The 13,834-nt window shown below is 42.0% G+C and overlaps 1 protein-coding gene across 7 annotated transcripts in view; it reads left to right on the forward strand.

Annotated features, from left to right (window-relative positions):
* Positions 1 to 13,834, forward strand: part of Bcorl1 (BCL6 corepressor like 1) — a 71,397-nt gene that overhangs the window by 3,975 nt on the left and 53,588 nt on the right. The window contains exon 1 of one of the 7 annotated variants that reach the window (XM_029560416.1): positions 51 to 122. The exons of the other annotated variants lie outside the window; for them this stretch is intronic. The gene's annotated coding sequence lies outside the window, so the exon portion shown is untranslated. Of the gene's footprint in view, positions 1 to 50; positions 123 to 13,834 lie in introns of those variants that run through there. 7 annotated transcript variants of the gene reach the window in all.

Consider the following 13,834-nt stretch of genomic DNA (forward strand, 5'->3'; position numbering starts at 1 on the left):
GCGGTGGGGAGGGGGCCTTCCTGGGGGCGGGGGCAGGCTGGGGGTGGAGTCCCCGACGGGGGGCGGTACGAGCCAGGACGACGACGACGAGGAGCCCCGGGGGCCGGTGCTTGGAGGACGAGGTGCGGGGTGAAGGGAGGGGGGAGTGGGTCCCGCGACGGGCCTCGTGGGCTGGGCTCTTCGAGGTTCGGCCTCAGGATGGAGCCCTGCAGGGGCGCCCAGAGGCCAGGGAAGGGCTAGAGAGGTGAACTGGACATTGGAGGGGGCCCTCCTCGCCAGGGTCCCGCAGAGAGGAAGGCTGGGCCAGAGGGACGTCCTGGGCAAGGCTGGGAGGAGCCGGCCACGCCATGGCTAGGGTTTTGGTGTTATGGAGGTGCAGGAGATTGTTGTATCTAAAGATGTGGTCGAGGGGAAAGGCGGGAGGGAAGTAGGCTGCAAACCCAGGAGGCCCAACACCACAGGCCGGCGGGGGTGCCCTTCTGTTCCGCGCGCCTCCCCCCGCCCTCCCTATAGAAGCACTATATTTTTGTTGTATTGTTTTGAGAATTTCAAGGTTGCGGGATCAAACTGTCGATGTGGTGTTATTCATTCTTGGTGTTTTCTAGAGTAGACAGTAAGGACAGGCATCACTTGGCGAGTATTGGTCTAGCCCAGCGTTTTGGGGCTCTTTACATGAGTGTGGAAAGGGGGCCTGTAACTTCTTGCCACAGCTGAATACTCTCAAGGCGATTTGGAGGTCGTTCCAGTAACACAGAGGTAGAGTACAGTTGCAAATGGCTTTGGTGAGACTTCTGAGGGTACACTTGTAGGTTCCATGGCTTAGTCCCATGCTTCTTTCAACTTAGAAGGCTACTTCTCAAAATCATGCTGTTGAAACGTTTCATGGGGAAATAAATGGGGGATGCATTTGGAGCGGGGAGTGGATTCTGTTCAGAATCAAATTCCCAGGGTGGAAGGGAGTTTTAAGGGTCACTTACTTAGTTCAGGTCTCTGTTTAATATATCGTGTCCTTGAATGTTGGGATTGAGGAGACTTTCTTATGGGGAGACTGTAATTGGTGCTATTGAGGATGTTTGGGCAGAGTTTTAGGGTACTCAAATTGATGATGTCACCATGTGGTACTGAAGAGGAAGGAAGGTAAGAAAGAAATTTACAAGATTCTTCTGGGGATTAAAGGAGATAATCCCATTCCAAGAATCACTCAGAGGCTCAGAAGGGAAGTGAAGGATTGAGAAGGAACCTGTGAAAATTTGATGGAGAAGTAAAGGTGGTAGGAAAGACCAAGGGAACTAGGAGCTACAGGGGACTTGGTGAGCCAAGGGGAAAGAATCTGAAGTTCTGTGATAGAGCTGAGGATTGACATGACCATCTTGAGTAAGTCATGAGGATATTGGTAGCAGGTATTTTTTTGATGGGGCAACTGTAGAAACTATCTTGAGGTGGGCCGAGGAGATGAGTTCCAAAGGCCTTGGCACAGAGCCTTGCCAAAACTGACTTTATTGAAAGGAATTTTAACCTAGATTTAAGCACAGGCACTAATGGAAAGAAAAGCACTCAGGGAAAGGATAAGACATATCCAGATCTGGATCTGGGCTAATCAAGGGAAAGTCACTGTAAAACTGACTTTAAAAAGTCTGAATCTCTTACCAGCTTTTCAGGAAGAGTAGGAAGGTTTCTTATTCTGACTTTGAAATGAAGAGGACTGGACATGTTACTGCTAGAGGAAGGGGATGCTGAGGTTCTGGTTAAATAGGACTAGTTCCTTAGAACAGCAATAAAGAAGGGGTTGCTAATTGTTGGGATAGGGCAGAGGGAAGCTAAGTGATGTCCTGGCCTAAGTAATGTGCTGTTCAAGTGTATTATAGAGAGTGGAGGGGAGTTCCAGAATAAATGGGAGCTGCTTTGGATCTGGCTATTTCGATTTGCTAGGAAAAGTGGTAGAGGGGCTTGGAGGGATAGAGGGATGGAGGGAAGAAGAGAGAAAGAGATCTTTTTCTTTCTCAATGGCTTAGAGGTTCTTGGAAGCAAATGAGACTTCCCTGGGGGAGTATGTCTGTGCTTTGTTCATGATGCAGTTAAGTACATAGGACAGAAAATGCTTGGTACAGGTGGCAGAGGATCTCGTGACATGACTAATCTGGATTGTCAGCTTTGGTGGTGGTGGGGCTTCTTTGAGAGAAGCAGAGTCATAGGAGAAAAGGAGTTTTGCCGATAGAAGGAAGGAAAAAGGAGAAGTCAGGAAGAAGGTCGGTTGGGCAGTGAAGGGGGAAGGAAGGTGACCATCACTGGTCCCATATTAGGGCCAACTACGACGAAAGTAGTATCTTGAAGTCTCAGGGTAATGTTTTCCAAAGCAAAGTTCAAAGAGCCCTTAGGACTCTTTACACTTTCATGCTAGAATTACTAAGGCTGGAGCAAGAAAGAAGATCTTGGATAAAAATAGGGCTGGTGAGAAATTGGCATTTAGAAAGAAATATAAATATATTTATCCATAAGGAAATAGAGAACTTAGAGCTAATACACATGTCAAAATGTGCTAAATGGGCTGGACATGTACCTCAGTAGCAGAGTGCTTGCCTAGCATGTGTGAGGGCCTGGGTTCAGTCCTCAGTACCAAAATAGAACCAAGCAAACAAACAAACAAAACCCACAATGTGAGAAAAAAGAGTGTAATGAAGACCCAAAGGAGAAAGACACTCAGATGCTGTTTGGAGCTGGTGTTGAGGAGTGTAAAAATTCATCTTTGATGGCCACTGCTCTGGGATGAATATAAGGATTCTAAATGGGGAAAGGGAGTCACTGTCTCAAATAGAATGGCCTTGGAAGAAGGAGAAGGCAGGAATATACTAGTTTCTCCAGGCTGCAAGTGGGAGGGATCCTAGATATAAGGAGGTGAGCAAAAGAAATTCCAGAGTAAAACAGGATAAAGAACAGGGACCTGAGAACATTGGGCCAGACTTGGAGAGTGGAGTTAAGGACACAGAGAAGAGAAACTACAGTGATTAGTGCATTGTAGACTGAGCTGTTTGGGATTGAGTAGAATGGCTGTAGAGTATGCACAGCAGTTTCTAAGGACCAACCAGACTCTGAGATACCACAGCAGGAATTCCAGGTTCATTTTGGGTGGGAACGTGAAATATGGAGGGTACTGGGAAAAGCGAGGGAAAGGGGAAAAGCCACTGATGATTATGTGAAGGAAAATATTTTTTTATTATTTTCAATTATGTGCATGTGAGTATGTGCATGTGAGTGCCCACAGAAGTCAGAGCATCAGATCACCTAGAGCGTGAATTGGAGATGGTTATGAGCCTCCTGACATGGCTACTGGGAACTGAACTTAGGTCCTCTGGAAGAGCAAGCAGTACATGCTCTTGATCGCTGAGCCATCGCTCCAGTCCCCAAAAAGAAATTACATAATGCTAGTGTTGGAAATGAGCTGGAGTCTGCGCTTGCCTGAGTGTTTAGTGACAGGATAGCTTAAGAGGAAGACATAAGTAATCTACCCTTCCACTGCTAGGATGGTAAGGCAGTATTTTGTATGATCTCCCATCGGAACCAGGCTTTATTAGTGCTAGCCTATAACATGTGGAAAACTGTCCTCTGTCTAAATCATATCCTTACCTGCTGTTCATAATTTTAAACAATATTTTATGATGAAAATTTTCTTTTTTAAAAAATATTTTATTTATTATTTTTATTTTTTGTGTATGAGTGTATTGCCTGACTGTGTTTATGTGCACCCGTGTCATGCAATACCCATGGAGGCCGGAAGAGACCGTTGAATTCTCCTGGAACTGGAGTTACACATGGTTGTTAGTCACCATATGGGTTTTGGGAATCGACCCCAGGTCTTCTGCAAGAGCAGTCAGTGCTCTTAACCACTGAGCCATCTCTCCAACCCCGATGAATACTTTCTTTGGTGAACTAAAGTTGCATTTGAGTCAAGAGGAAAATTTAACTCTGTATTTCTGTCCCCGTAATCCAAATATACTGCTGTAGTTTCCTCTTTTTTGTCTTTTTTTTTGAGACAGGGTCTCCCTGTAGCTCCAGCTGGCCTAGAACTCCCTATATAGACGAGGCTGGCCTTGAACTTACAGAAATCCACCTGCCTCTGCCTCCTGAGTGTTGGGATTAAAGGTGTGCACTACCACACCCTGCTCTGTGATTCCTCTTATTTTTAAAGTAGATACAACTCTTTCCTCGTTAAACATTTAAAGGTGGGTTACTTTTTTAGAAGAGCAAATGTAGGGTTATGAAGGAAAAGTGAGAAAGAGTTCCTTAGAGTGGGAGGGGCTCCAGAGAAAGAATACCCTGAATCCTTTTTTTTTTTTTTTTTTTTTTTTTAAAGAAACTCTTGGCTTCATATCAAGGTCATATTTTCCCTGGTCAATGAATTGTGATGAATTTGAAGAGATGGCTTATTATTTGTAAAATGTAGTCATTTTCACATTTACCCATTAGAGTTATAGGAAGCAGGATGTGACTTCATTTGGATTTGATCATCTTAACTTAGGCTAAGATCTGGGAAGAATTTTGAATACTATGGAGCAGCAAAGCTTTGTGTTTTGGGCCTCTCTACTGATTATCTGCTATGAAACATTTGGTTAAGGTATGCATAGAAACCATAGTGTTAGTGCCATTTAAGGGCACAGTAGAGTTTTGTCATAATTCTGATATATGAGGAGAAGGACAACAAACAGATTTTTATTTTTCTGAGTTCTGTGGAATACATAACACATGACTATGATCCCAGGGAAAAGATGTGCTATATACTTGAATCCATGAGATTATTGGCTATATCTTCTTATGATGACTCTTGACTTAGTTGAACTTGGTTCTCCCATGCCCAGGTGAGCCTGCATCTTAATTATTCTACTGCTTTAGAGACATAGAGCTATGTTAGAAACCTTATTCTTCAACTTCCTAGTAGTATGGCAGGAAACAAGTTTCAGCTGGCCTGAAACTCACTATGTAGACCAGGCTGGCCTCCACCAGAGATCTGCCTGCCTCTGCCTCTGCCTCCCCAGTGCTGGGATTAAAGGTGTACACCACCACGCCCAGCAGTCGCTAAGTTTCTTGAGCCTCAATGTTCTCATATGTACAGTATAGATGATACGAATTACATGTGATGGTGAGAATTAGATAAGATAAAATGTATATAGTACCAGGCAAATAGATACTAAAATAATAGGATCTATTTTTTAAATATTTTATTTATTATTTTTATTTTACGTGTATGCATGTATTACCTGCGTGTAGGTAAGTGCACCCATGTCATGCAATGCCTGCAGAGGACAGAAGAGGCTGTCAGATCCCCTGAAACTGGAGTTACGGACAGTTGCTAGCTCCCATGTGGGAGTTGGGATTCGAACCCGGGTCTTCTGCAAGAACAGTCAGTGTTCTTAACCACTGAGCCATCTCTCCAGCCTCAGGATCTATTTTTATAGCAAAAATTTCTTACTGTGTCTTACTTATTACATATAGTGACAGAATGACAACAATTAATAGTTTCTGAGCTGCCCTCTCAAATCTTGGTTCTCTGGTCTTTGTCTCTATATTCCTCTTGGATTAGTATACATTCAGCATTTACAACATAATAGAAAGGAATACATTGACTCAGTTGCATCTACTTTTGAAGTGGATGTGGTAGCTGCTTTAACAGTTGTGCTGTGACATTGCTTAATATTTCAGGGCAGGAACCGAAGAGTACATATCCAGTTGAAATTTTAAGGGATATTTTGGGCCACGGGTTACCTTTATTTAAAAAGAAAGAGGGGTTGGGGGTTTGGCCCAGTTGGTAAAATGCTTGCTGCACAAGCATGAGAACCTGATTTCAATTCCTAGTACCCATGTAAAAGGTGCATGCTGTGATGTGCCTGTAATTCCAGTGCTGGAGAGGTAGGGACAGGTAGATCCCTGGGACTTACTGGCTAACCAGTCTATCAGTGACCTCTAGGTTCAGTGAGAGACCCTGTCTCAAGAAATAAGGTGGAGAGCAATTGAGGAAGACACATGGCATTGACCTCTGGCCTTCACACATGTGCCCATTTGCATGCATGTGCACTCACACACAATATACCACTTTTAAAGGGCTTTTACAATTTTTAATTATGTGTATGTGTGTTTGTGTGTGGGCATGTGCATGTGAGTGCAGGTGTCGACAGAGGTCAGACGCATCAGATCTCTTGGAGCTAGAGTTAAAGGAAGTTGTGAGTTGTCTGATGTGGGCAATGGGAACCAAACTTGGTTACTTTGCAAGAGCAATACACACTCTTAACTGCTGAACCATTTCTCCAGCCCCAAATACTGTTTTCTGTAAAGAGATAATGTGTTTAATTATGGCTGACTAGGCTTTTGAGCTGTCTCTGGAAATTCTACAAAAGCTGGTAGATAGAACCTGGAGCTGATATGTCTCTATGACAAAGATGCTCATCAATAATTGAATAGGAAAGAATAATACTAAAAAAGCTCTGGATTCCCCAAACCAAACTTCTGAGAAGAGAAAAAACAGTGGCCCGCAAAGTAAATCTCTTCTCTGCAGCTGGAGTGGACTTTGGTGCCAACAATTGGCTCTCTGTTAGCTATGCCAATATAGGGAGAGACCGATGACAGGCCAGTTGAAAACAGCAGATTGGCTAACAAATTAGCAATTTCTGTTTGATGTTATTCTCTACCTGCGCCCCATGCCTCTGAGATTTACCTGCCTTTTTTTTTTTTTTTTTCTGTTGAGGCAAATATCAAAGTTGTTCCTGGAATACACAACTACTGACAGTGGCAGAAAGTAGTCTATAAGTCACCTGGATTTAAAAATTAGCTGTGGTTGGGGGCTGGAGAGATGGCTCAGCAGTTAAGAACACTGGTTGTTCTTGCAGAAGACCCGGGTTCAAATCCCAACACCTACATGGCAGCTAAAAACTGTCCGTAACTCCAGTTCCTGGGGATCTGACAGCCTCTTCTGTCCTCTGTGGGCATTGCATGACATGGGTGCACTTACCTACACCCAGGCAATACACACATACACACAAAAAATAAATAAAATATAAAAAATTAGCTGTGGCTACAACACACTGATAGAAGTTGATTTTATTAGTTGCTTGATCCAATTTTATTTTAGTTTTATGATTATCTTTATTGTGAAGATAAAGCAAGAGGAGAGACAGTTGGTGTGAAAGCAAGACAGTAAAAGGAATCCATTCATCCAATGCTGTCTTGTTTTTGTTTGTTTGTTTGTTTGCGGGTATGTGCTTGTGCATGCCATAGAATGAGTGTAGAGGTCAGACAACAACTTGTAGGAGTTGGTTCTCTCCTTCTTCAGGTCCAGGTTCTGAGGCTTGATGCAAGTACCTTAACCCACTGACCCTGTTTAGTTTTGTTTTCGAGACAAGCTAGTCTTAAACTTATGAGCTCAAATGATCTTCCTGCCTCAGTCTCCTGAGTATCTGGGACTGCAGGTATACACCACTGTGCCAGACTTACCAGTGTTTTCTAATTACGATGCCTGGTCTCTGTCTGATATAGAGAGGGTTTGGTTTTCCACAATAGTTCAGCAAGTTATTTATTGAGCACATTATCATATACCTTATGTTATGCTAGATATTATTAGGAAGGCGCTTATAAATCTATGGATGGGGTAGTAGGGTGAGTTAATAGGGAGTTTGAAATTTTTTGAGCAAGTACTATGTAATGAAAGGGATACAGATATCAATGTAGATTCAATTGAATTATATAGGGAATATAGAATATATATTATAGTATGATATACATATAGATATAGTTAGGTGGTTAAACATATAGCAGAGTGTAGTCTGAGGTAAGAGAACAAAAAAAGTAACTTGATAATAGTCTCCCAATATTTATGTACATGGTCTAGGAAACTTTTAAAAGAGCAAAAGTTGGGGCTGAAGAGATGGCTCAGCAGTTAAGAACACTGGCTGCTCTTGTAGAGGACTGCCTGTTCAGTTCCCAGCACCCACATGGTGGCCAACCACCTTGTAACTACTGTTTTAAGGGAATCAATGCCCTCTTCTGGCCTCTGTGGGCATTGCATGACATAAATGCACTTCCATACATGCAGGCCAGACACCTTAAACACATAAAATACAAATAAATAAAAAAGCAAAAGTTGGATGAGAAGGAATCCCCTTTCTATGAAAAAAATGTCCTATCATAAATACAGTATACTAAATTGGAGACACCAGAGGACCACTGTCATAGTTCATGACAGGGAGGACATAGAAGCGTCATAGAAGGAATTCAAGTCTCATATTACAGTGACTCATGTTGGCAGTATGAAAGACACAGTAAATATTCTCAGGGTCCTGATAGAGAACAAGACTGAGGAAAGCCAACTCTTACTTTTGGTTTAGCAGAGATTGAAAGCACTCACAAAATGACCCCACTTCTTAGGGTGACATGTCGAAAGCCTTGCATTTTGAAAGGACTGATTACTTTCACAATGATGACTTAAGTTTTCTAGGTGTCTGTGACATCTAGAAGTTGCACAAAATCTGTAGCTAGACCTAGGTGTAGTATATAGTTATTAATTTGATGAGGTGTTTTCCTTAATCGGAGTACAGCAGTTTCCTTACAGCAGGAAGTGAAACTGAGTACCATTTGAATAATAGGAAAAAAATCATGGCAGACTGTAGATAAGCTAAAACAATCTGATGGTATGAAAACATAAGTAAACTGTGAAAACTTTTATTTTGGCCCACTGCATCCTCAGAATAAGATTACTTCTGGTCCTTTTAAGTGCTTAAGTGTTATGCTTAGTTTTTGGTACATACTAATGTATCATTATTTGGCTGATGCCGTGGTAAACGGACGTAGTGGATGGCTTTGAGGTGACTAAGAAATGGGAACAGGAAGTGCCCTCCTAGATTTCTACCACCAGGTCCTGTGGGTTCTGCAGTACATCACTGTTCTAGGTGCTGCCCGATTAGATGGTTCTGTTTAATACCGCTGCTATCTAATTGCATGATTGTTTTTCTTTTGTGAGACAGGATTTCACTGTATATCCAAAGCTGATTCTGAACTAGCTCTGTAGCCCAGGCTGGCCTGAAACTAGTGATCCTCCTGCTTCACCCTTCTGAGTGCTGTGATCACAGGTGTAACACTATCCAGCTAACTGGATAGTTCTGAACAGATTTGGGGTGTTCCTAAATATCAAATCACCCCTAAAAGCATGTGTGAGGTGAAGAGACTGAAATTAATTCTCTCAGGGGTTCCCTGTTAGTGCTCTAAGGTGCTCTGTGGAAATTGTAAGCCTTGGCCTTCCAGTTACTGAGATGAATGTTGAGCCTCCCAAGGTGGCTACATTGGAAGTAACTAAATTCATTTGAATGAGTAAGCTCTCATGTGTTTAACAGACAGTTAACATTCCTTTGTATCCAGCCTCATAAATGTTTATAGGCAGTTTTTAAACATGGTGGTACCCAAGGAGCCTGTGAAGATATCCATGCTAGAGCTATATGCAGGTAGTTCCTTAGCCTTCTTGTTAAATGTAAGAATTAATATATCTGGGAACAGGATACAGTGTCCCTTATAAGTCTAATCTCCAGTGGTAGACAACAGTGGAAATATTTGGATAGGATAAAACAAATTTCAAGTGGACTAGGAAGTGTTAGAATAGATTTAGTCAGACAAAAGTCTGGGATAAACAGCACAGAGTCCTCCTTTAAATTATCAGGTAGATCATTTCTAGTTGATTTTTGAGTGTGCATGATTGAGTGTGATGATAGAGGAATCTGCTTTGCATGAAGAGAAACAGTAAAGCAGAGAGAAACAGTAAAGCAGTTGGGCATGTCTATGGGACTCTTGAGTTTTAGGGAATAGTAGTTGGTTAATGGCAGGAAAAGATGATGGTATGTAGATATGGGGGAGCAGAACATAAGGATTCTCTTCTATGGGAAATCATTAAAATAGAACTATTTTAATTTGGAGAACATTCTCATTGGAGCTAAATGTTGGGGTATGTGACTGAATGGAGTCTCCTATCCAGTGCACATAGAAAGAGGCAGAACAATGGAGAAGATACAATCTATAGGTAGAGTTCTGTATTTAAAGGCAGGTGAAGTTCTCTTTGTTGGGTGTGTGTACACTTTGTTGTGGAAAGCAATGATTGTAAGAAGTTGTAACTTCTTGAAGGCCCTCCATGGACTAGCAGAAGCCATGGCCTTTTCATTTTTGCCTGCTGTGTATCTTTTGGATCTTTGGGGGTTTTTGAGGGTGTCTTTGATACTGTTTTTTGCAAAGTGAGCCTGTAGGGTGGCCTTTTGTTTGCATCTTTGAAGTTTTCCTGTTCCTTACAGGAGCTTTACCCAAAGCTCTGGATTTCTATTAGAATAGTAGGCTCCAAAGTTGGTTTTCTTTCCTCATTAGTCATCACTGACCCAACCTTCCTCCTTAAACTGTCGACTGGCCACGCCTATACTCTTGAGGACAGAATTAGGGCCAGGCTTCAGGATGAATATTTTCCGGCTCTTTCATTTTTTAAAGTGTAATTGCTTCCAGGTCACCAAGCAATATGAGTCAAAAGGAGTCTGGGAGAGAACTACCAGATTTTGTTTAACTGAGACCTTCTTAATCTTCTTTTTCTCATTCACTGTCCTGATGGTAAATTCAACCATGGAGAAAAAGGCAGGTCTCATGAAATGGGTGGAGGAGCTGTTGTGATCTATACATTGCCATCTTTATTCATGACTCAAAGGGTCTTTCGCCACACACGGAAAAATTCAGTTCTGGAGTACCTGTCAACTGGATGAAGACCTTTCCATTTTCAAGGTTGCTTATGCTTATGATTAAAGCACCTAAGAGGCCAAGGGATGACGATGGCTGTGAGTTTGAGGCCAGCCTGGGCTACACAGTGAGTTCCAGGGCAACCTGGGTTATATATCAAAATGCTCTTTCAAAAATTAACAAGCAAGCCAGGTGTGGTGACACATACCTGTAATCCTAGACAGGAGGATCAGGAATTCAAGGCCAGCCTTGGCCACATAGTGAGTCTGAGGCCAGCCTGGGCTACATGAAACCCTGTCTCAAAAAAAAAAAAAACCAACCCAAACCCAAAGTCAGTAAACAAATACAAACCCCAGCATCTACTTCAGTATAAAGCATTTACCAGATTCTTGCTCTGTTACCTCCATTAATGTTCTTCTCTTCCGCATATGCACAGTGATGACCATATTTTTGCTTGTAATCATTGTGAAATCTGCTTGCTTTGGCATGTTCATTTCAAAACAAAACAAGATTCTCTGCTTTCTGTAAAATCTTTGCCTTTAGGGCTGTCCATCCTCTCATCATGACTCCCAGTCCAACCCTGACTTGAGCTACCACTTGATGCTGTTCTTCCCTTTTTGATAACATATTCTCTCTAACCTTTTCTAAAATGTCTTCATGCTTCCCCACAGTGTTTCAGTTTGGCCCATGATGGTGAAATATTTCAGGTTCCCCTATTTCATTTTTCCCTTTTGATTGTTGTATATCACAGGCTTTTCTTCTGGGCCTTTCATACCTGCTCTTGTCTTCTAGCACATTTTCTTTTCTTTTGGACTTTTTTTAAAAAGCTCTGCATCATGGCTTCTCTTCTGCTGCCTATTCACCTTCAGCTTAGCTGCTATTTTCATCATTTTAAAGTTATTGCTCTCCCATTAGTCCATTCTTGTCTCGGTTTCCCCTGTTCCACAGTGTGATTATGGCTGACTACACACTCCCTGCAGCACTCTTGCTGGACTCATTTCCTAGATCTCGCTCAGGCCTTTTGCTTCTATCCTAAATGGCAAAGCTTTATTTATTTTTTCGGCACACTTACTGCTCTGAGCTTGTGGAACACGTGTTCTCCTTTATCCTTACCATGAGTTGGATATGACTTTTCAGTTACTTCTCCTAAAGTGGGGAGAGTGCACAGTGGTCTCACTTACTACTTTCCAGGCAGTGACCAGCATTTGATTCTTGGGTAATGCAGCTGTTCTTTTCTTTAAAATTCCCTGCTTGTGACATCTGAGAGAAATCCTTTGAAGTATTTTGTATCTTTGGGCCTGTGCTTCCTGGGATTTGGGACTACCAGATTTCTTCCAAGTTCCTTTTCAGAACTCTGCCTTCTATGTTTTTTTGGGGGTGGGGGTGATGGGGACTGAGAATAAATGAATATGAATGTGGATGCTTTGCATGAAAGTAAGCTGGTATAAAAGTATGTGTGGCATGTGCAAGATTTTTCCTTTCTTCACCTCCTCGAAAACTTTGTAGGTGAGTGCTTACTAACTTCATTGGCTAGAATATAACTAAACTCTAGGCCTCCCGAATCAGAATATGTGGAGTTGGGACCCAAAATGCTATTTGGAATAAGCTCCTCAGTGATCTCTGACTTAGGAAACATTGGTTTGCATTGACTGTTCTGCTCCCTATTCCTCTCTTACTTACCAGCAGGAGCCTGATCTCCAGTGTTGTGTTTAGATGCTCCCTTGGCTTTCACTGTAGCTAATGAATCTTGTCTTCTCGTATAGGTCACTTAGTTCAAAATCCTGTCCCTGTGTCTGGTCTTCCCTACCCCTTGAGCACAAAGTCTACTATTAATTAGCAACAATGGGTTTCAGGTGGCCAGGGGTGTTTGCGCTGATAAAATCATGGTATAAGTTTTGGAGACAGAGATTTAAGTGGATGCTTCATGTTCAAGATTTCCTGAAAGTGGGGGCATCCAGTGTCAGTTTTGTTCTCCAGGTATCTAGCACATTTGGCTTTTGCTCCTTTTTTTAAAAAATTTTGTTTCTACCTTAATTTTTTTGTTGGGCCTAAAAACTCTTTATCTAGGGGGTATTTAGTATGTTGCTCTGTTTCCAAACACTGGGAATTCCCCTTTGATTTCTGTCACAGACCCTGCAAACAAATCCCCTTGAAAGTGAACAGAAAGAAGTCTGAGAGTAAAAAAAAATCTCACAATCATGGATGTGCCTACTACTTACAGTAGTACTTAAGTACTACTAAAACTTGTGCATTCATCTTATAGCAAGAATGAGTCTTTCCATTGCCTGACTCCTCTAGTACTTTGTAGAGAAGAAAGCTGGAAAAGTACCTATCAGCTAGTAAGTTGAACTGTTGCTTCTTTAAAAAAAGATTTATTTTATTATTTTAAACTATTCATACGTGTGTGGGGTGTGTGCACATGAGTGCTGGTGCCGACCAAGGCCAGAAGTGTCAGATGCCCCTGGAGCTGGAATTATAGACACCCCCTTATGTAGGTGATGAGAAGTAAACTCAGGTCCTTTGCCAGAGCAGCAAGTGCTCTTAACCTCTGAGCCATCTCTCCAACCCTGAACTATTTTCTTAATCTGGGGATATTCCAAAATATTCCTAGGAAATGATCAAAACTTTATTAACAGGGATGTTCAGGGAATGGGGTCCTTTTTAAGACAAGGTCTCCAAGTATAGCCTAGCTAGCCTTGGACTCTCAGTCCTCTTTAGATTACATGTACCACCAAGTTTGACAGATGGGGTCTTTGTTAGAAATATTTCTAAAGTTATGAACCCCACATAGCTAGCATAGTAATGTTAAAAGATAGCCTGCAGAAAAAGGGAAAACATCATGACTCTCGAAACACATTTTTTTTTATTTTATTGTCTTTTTTGAGTCTCCCTGTATCTCTAGCTGACCTGGAACTCACTATGTAGATCAGGCTGGCCTTGAACTCACAGAGATCCGCCTGCCTCTGCCTCCCAAGTGCTGGGATTAAAGGCATGCACCACCATGCCCGGCTTAAAACACATTTTAAAGATTTTATTTTCTTGTTAATGAGGGAGCAAGTGCAAAGAAAAAGTCAAAAAGCACAAATTTATATGGAAT

This window comes from Nannospalax galili, unplaced genomic scaffold (genome assembly GCF_000622305.1).
Source record: "Nannospalax galili isolate Female #2095 unplaced genomic scaffold, S.galili_v1.0 scaffold371, whole genome shotgun sequence".
Lineage (NCBI taxonomy): Eukaryota > Metazoa > Chordata > Mammalia > Rodentia > Spalacidae > Nannospalax > Nannospalax galili.